The sequence below is a fragment of the Palaemon carinicauda genome, chromosome 3, assembly GCF_036898095.1.
Source record: "Palaemon carinicauda isolate YSFRI2023 chromosome 3, ASM3689809v2, whole genome shotgun sequence".
Lineage (NCBI taxonomy): Eukaryota > Metazoa > Arthropoda > Malacostraca > Decapoda > Palaemonidae > Palaemon > Palaemon carinicauda.
This window is the reverse complement of record NC_090727.1, coordinates 82,605,568-82,612,081: the sequence shown is the minus strand read 5'-3', so window position 1 is coordinate 82,612,081 and position 6,514 is coordinate 82,605,568.

The window sequence follows — 6,514 nt, the reverse complement described above, 5'->3', positions numbered from 1 at the left end:
GCAAAAAAAGAAAAAAAACTAAAAAATATATAAAAAACAAAAAAGGAAAAGAAAAAGGAGCAGCAGCAAGAGGAGGAAGAAAAGGAGGAGGAGAGGCAGCAAAAAAAAAAAACCTGAAAAAAATATAAAAAAAAAGAAAAAAAAAAAAGGAGCAGCAGCAAGAAGAGGAGGAGAAGCAGGAACAGAAGCAGCAAAAAAAAATATATAAAAGAATATAAAAAAAAAAGAAAAAAAAAGGAGCAGCAGCAAGAGGAGGAAGAGAAGCAGGAGCAGAAGTAGCAAAAAAAAAAATATGTAAAAAAAAATACAAAACAAAAATTAAAAAAAAGGAGCAGCAGCAAGAGGAGGAAGAAAAGCAGGAGCAGAAGCAGCAGAAAAAAAATAAAAAATAAAAAAATATATATATAAAAACAAGGGAGCAGCAGCAAGAGGAGGAAATATCCTTTGATATAGAAGTACAAGCCTACATTTTAGGATAAAGTACTGACTCAGTGGAAAGGACCAAGTAGTTGGGCAATAGAAGATGAAGAGAAAGAGGAACTTTGTTTTGACGAGGAAATATCCTTTGATGTAGGAGTACAAGCCTTCATCGTTGGATAAAGTACTGACTCAGTGGAAAGGACCAAGTAGTTGGACTATAGAAGATGGACAGAAAACGGAACTTTGTTTTGAGGAGGAAATATCCTTTGATGTAGGAGTACAGGCCTTCATCGTTGGATAAAGTACTGACTCAGTGGGAAGGACCAAGTAGTTGGACTATGGAAGATGGACAGAAAAAGGGACCTTTGTTTTGAGGAGGAAATATCCTTTGATGTAGGAGTACAGGCCTTCATCGTTGGATAAAGTACTGACTCAGTGGGAAGGACCAAGCAGTTGGACTATGGAAGATGGACAGAAAAAGGAACTTTCCTTTGAGGAAGAAATATCCTTTGATGTAGGAGTACAGGCCTACATCGTTGGATAAAGTACTGACTCAGTGGAAAGGACCAAGTAGTTGGACTATAGAAGATGGACAGAAAACGGAACTTTGCTTTGAGGAGGAAATATCCTTTGATGTAGGAGTACAGGCCTTCATCGTTGGATAAAGTACTGACTCAGTAGGAAGGACCAAGTAGTTGGACTATGGAAGATGGACAGAAAAAGGAACTTTGCATTGAGGAGGAATATCTTTTGATGTAGGAGTACAGGCCTTCATCGTTGGATAAAGTACTGACTCAGTAGGAAGGACCAAGTAGTTGGACTATGGAAGATGGACAAAAAAAAGAACTTTGCATTGAGGAGGAAATATCCTTTGATGTAGGAGTACAGGCCTTCATCGTTGGATAAAGTACTGACTCAGTAGGAAGGACCAAGTAGTTGGACTATGGAAGATGGACAGAAAAAGGAACTTTGCTTTGATGAGGAAATATCCTTTGATGTAGGAGTACAGGCCTTCATCGTTGGATAAAGTACTGACTCAGTAGGAAGGACCAAGTAGTTGGACTATGGAAGATGGACAGAAAAAGGAACTTTGCTTTGAGGAGGAAATGTCCTTTGATGTAGGAGTAAAGCTCTTCATCGTTGGATAAAGTACTGACTCAGTAGGAAGGACCAAGTAGTTGGACTATGGAAGATGGACAGAAAAAGGAACTTTGCTTTGAGGAGGAAATATCCTTTGATGTAGGAGTACAGGCCTTCATCGTTGAATAAAGTACTGACTCAGTAGGAAGGACCAAGTAGTTGGACTATGGAAGATGGACAGAAATAGGAACTTTGCTTTGAGGAGGAAATATTCTTTGATGTAGGAGTACAGGCCTTCATCGTTGGGTAAAGTACTGACTCAGTGGAAAGGACCAAGTAGTTGGACTATGGAAGATGGACAGAAATAGGAACTTTGCTTTGAGGAGGAAATATCCTTTGATGTAGGAGTACAGGCCTTCATCGTTGGATAAAGTATTGAATCAGTGGGAACGACAAATTAGTTGGACTATGGAAGATGGACAGAAAAAGGAACTTTGTTTTGAAGAGGAAATATCCTTTGATGTAGGAGTACAGGCCTTCATCGTTGGATAAAGTACTAACTCAGTGGAAAGGACTAAGTAGTTGGACTATGGAAGATGGACAGAAAAAGGAATTTTGTTTTGAGGAGGAAATACCCATTGATGTAGGAGTACAGGCCTTCATCATTGGATAAAGTACTGACTCAGTGGGAAGGACCAATTAGTTGAACTATGGAAGATGGACAGAAAAAGGAACTTTGTTTTCAAGAGGAAATATCCTTTGATGTAGGAGTACACGCCTTCATCGTTGGATAAAGTACTGACTCAGTGGAAAGGACCAAGTAGTTGAACTATGGAATATGGACAGAAAAGGGAACTTTGTTTTGAGGAGGAAATATCCTTTGATGTAGGAGTACAGGCCTTCATCGTTGGATAAAGTACTGACTCAGTGGGAAGGACCAAGTAGTTGGACTATAGAAGATGGATGGAAAAAGGAACTTTGCTTTGAGGAGGAAATATCCTTTGATGTAGGAGTACAGGCCTTCATCGTTGGGTAAAGTACTGACTCAGTGGAAAGGACCAAGTAGTTGAACTATGGAAGATGGACAGAAAAAGGAACTTTGCTTTGAGAAGGAAATATCCTTTGATGTAGGAGTACAGGCCTTCATCGTTGGATAAAGTACTGACTCAGTGGGAAGGACCAAGTAGTTGGACTATGGAAGATGGACAGAAAAAGGAACTTTGTTTTGAGGAGGAAATATCCTTTGATGTAGGAGTACAGGCCTTCATCGTTGGATAAAGTACTGACTCAGTGGAAAGGACCAAGTAGTTGAACTATGGAAGATGGACAGAAAAAATAACTTTGCTTTGAGGAGGAAATATCCTTTGATGTAGGAGTACAGGCCTTCATCGTTGGATAAAGTACTGACTCAGTGGAAAGGACCAAGTAGTTGAACTATGGAAGATGGATAGAAAAAGGAACTTTGTTTTGAGGAGGAAATATCCTTTGATGTAGGAGTACAGGCCTTCATCGTTGGGTAAAGTACTGACTCAGTGGAAAGGACCAAGTAGTTGGACTATAGAAGATGGATGGAAAAAGGAACTTTGCTTTGAAGAGGAAATATCCTTTGATGTAGGAGTACAGGCCTTCATCGTTGGGTAAAGTACTGACTCAGTGGAAAGGACCAAGTAGTTGGACTATGGAAGATGGACAGAAAAAGGAACTTTGTTTTGAAGAGGAAATATCCTTTGATGTAGGAGTACAGGCCTTCATCATTGGATAAAGTACTGACTCAGTGGAAAGGACCAAGTAGTTGAACTATGGAAGATGGACAGAAAAAGGAACTTTGTTTTCAAGAGGAAATATCCTTTGATGTAGGAGTACAGGCCTTCATCGTTGGATAAAGTACTGACTCAGTGAAAAGGACCAAGTAGTTGGACTATGGAAGATGGACAGAAAAAGGAACTTTGTTTTGAGGAGGAAATATCCTTTGATGTAGGAGTACAGGCCTTCATCGTTGGATAAAGTACTGACTCAGTGGGAAGGACCAAGTAGTTGGACTATGGAAGATGGACAGAAAAGGGAAGTTTGCTTTGAGGAGGAAATATCCTTTGATGTAGGAGTACAGGCCTTCATCGTTGGATAAAGTACTGACTCAGTGGAAAGGACCAAGTAGTTGAACTATGGAAGATGGACAGAAAAAGGAACTTTGCTTTGAGGAGGAAATATCCTTTGATGTAGGAGTACAAGCCTTCATCATTGGATAAAGTACTGACTCAGTGGAAAGGACCAAGTAGTTGGACTATGGAAGATGGACAGAAAAAGGAACTTTGCTTTGAGGAGGAAATATCCTTTGATGTAGGAGTACAGGCCTTCATCATTGGATAAAGTACTGACTCAGTGGGAAGGACCAAGTAATTGGACTATGGAAGATGGACAGAAAAAGGAACTTTGCTTTGAGAAGGAAATACCCTTTGATATAGGAGTACAGGCCTTCATCGTTGGATAAAGTACTGACTCAGTGGGAAGGACCAAGTAGTTGGACTATGGAAGATTGACAGAAAAAGGAACTTTGCTTTGAGGAGGAAATATCCTTTGATGTAGGAGTACAGGCCTTCATCGTTGGATAAAGTACTGACTCAGTGGGAAGGACCAAGTAGTTGGACTATGGAAGATGGACAGAAAAAGGAACTTTGCTTTGAGGAGGATATATCCTTTGATGTAGGAGTACAGGCCTTCATCATTGGATAAAGTACTGACTCAGTGGGAAGGACCAAGTAGTTGGACTATGGAAGATGGACAGAAAAAGGAACTTTGCTTCGAGGAGGAAATATCCTTTGATGTAGGAGTACAAGCCTTCATCATTGGATAAAGTACTGACTCAGTGGAAAGGACTAAGTAGTTGGACGATCGAAGATGGACAGAAAAAGGAACTTTGTTTTGAAGAGGAAATATCCTTTGATGTAGGAGTACAGGCCTTCATCGTTGGATAAAGTACTGACTCAGTGGGAAGGACCAAGTAGTTGGACTATGGAAGATGGACAGAAAAAGGAATTTTGCATTGAGGAGGAAATATCATTTGATGTAGGAGTACAGGCCTTCATCGTTGGATAAAGTACTGACTCAGTGGAAAGGACCAAGTAGTTGGACTATGGAAGATGGACAGAAAAAGGAACTTTGCTTTGAGGTTGAAATATCCTTTGATGTAGGAGTACAGGCCTTCATCATTGGATAAAGTACTGACTCAGTGGGAAGGACCAAGTAGTTGGACTATGGAAGATGGACAGAAAAAGGAATTTTGCTTTGAGGAGGAAATATCCTTTGATGTAGGAGTACAGGCCTTCATCGTTGGATAAAGTACTGACTCAGTGGAAAGGACCAAGTAGTTAGACTATGGAAGATGGACAGAAAAAGGAACTTTGCTTTGAGGAGGAAATATCCTTTGATGTAGGAGTACAGGCCTTCATCATTAGATAAAGTACTGACTCAGTGGAAAGGACCAAGTAGTTGGACTATGGAAGATGGACAGAAAAAGGAACTTTGCTTTGAGGAGGAAATATCTTTTGATGTAGGAGTACAGGCCTTCATCATTGGATAAAGTACTGACTCAGTGGGAAGGACCAGGTAATTGGACTATGGAAGATGGACAGAAAAAGGAACTTTGCTTTGAAGAGGAAATATCCTTTGATGTAGGAGTACAGGCCTTCATCGTTGGATAAATTACTGACTCAGTGGAAAGGGCCTAGTAGTTGGACTATAGAAGATGGACGGAAAAAGGAACTTTGCTTTGAGGAGGAAATATCCTTTGATGTAGGAGTACAGGCCTTCATCATTGGATAAAGTACTGACTCAGTGGGAAGGACCAAGTAGTTGGGCTATGGAAGATGGACAGAAAAAGGAATTTTGCATTGAGGAGGAAATATCCTTTGATGTAGGAGTACAGGCCTTCATCGTTGGATAAAGTACTGACTCAGTGGAAAGGACCAAGTAGTTGGACTATGGAAGATGGACAGAAAAAGGAACTTTGCTTTGAGGTTGAAATATCCTTTGATGTAGGAGTACAGGCCTTCATCATTGGATAAAGTACTGACTCAGTGGGAAGGACCAAGTAGTTGGACTATGGAAGATGGACAGAAAAAGGAATTTTGCTTTGAGGAGGAAATATCCTTTGATGTAGGAGTACAGGCCTTCATCGTTGGATAAAGTACTGACTCAGTGGAAAGGACCAAGTAGTTGGACTATGGAAGATGGACAGAAAAAGGAACTTTGCTTTGAGGAGGAAATATCCTTTGATGTAGGAGTAAAGGCCTTCATCGTTGGATAAATTACTGACTCAGTGGAAAGGGCCTAGTAGTTGGACTATAGAAGATGGACGGAAAAAGGAACTTTGCTTTGAGGAGGAAATATCCTTTGATGTAGGAGTACAGGCCTTCATCATTGGATAAAGTACTGACTCAGTGGAAAGGACCATGTAGTTGGACTATGGAAGATGGACAGAAAAAGGAACTTTGCTTTGAGGAGGAAATATCTTTTGATGTAGGAGTACAGGCCTTCATCATTGGATAAAGTACTGACTCAGTGGGAAGGACCAGGTAATTGGACTATGGAAGATGGACAGAAAAAGGAACTTTGCTTTGAAGAGGAAATATCCTTTGATGTAGGAGTACAGGCCTTCATCGTTGGATAAATTACTGACTCAGTGGAAAGGACCAAGTAGTTGGACTATAGAAGATGGATGGAAAAAGGAACTTTGCTTTGAGGAGGAAATATCCTTTGATGTAGGAGTACAGGCCTTCATCGTTGGGTAAAGTACTGACTCAGTGGAAAGGACCAAGTAGTTGAACTATGGAAGATGGATAGAAAAAGGAACTTTGTTTTGAGGAGGAAATATCCTTTGATGTAGGAGTACAGGCCTTCATCGTTGGGTAAAGTACTGACTCAGTGGAAAGGACCAAGTAGTTGGACTATAGAAGATGGATGGAAAAAGGAACTTTGCTTTGAGGAGGAAATATCCTTTGATGTAGGAGTACAGGCC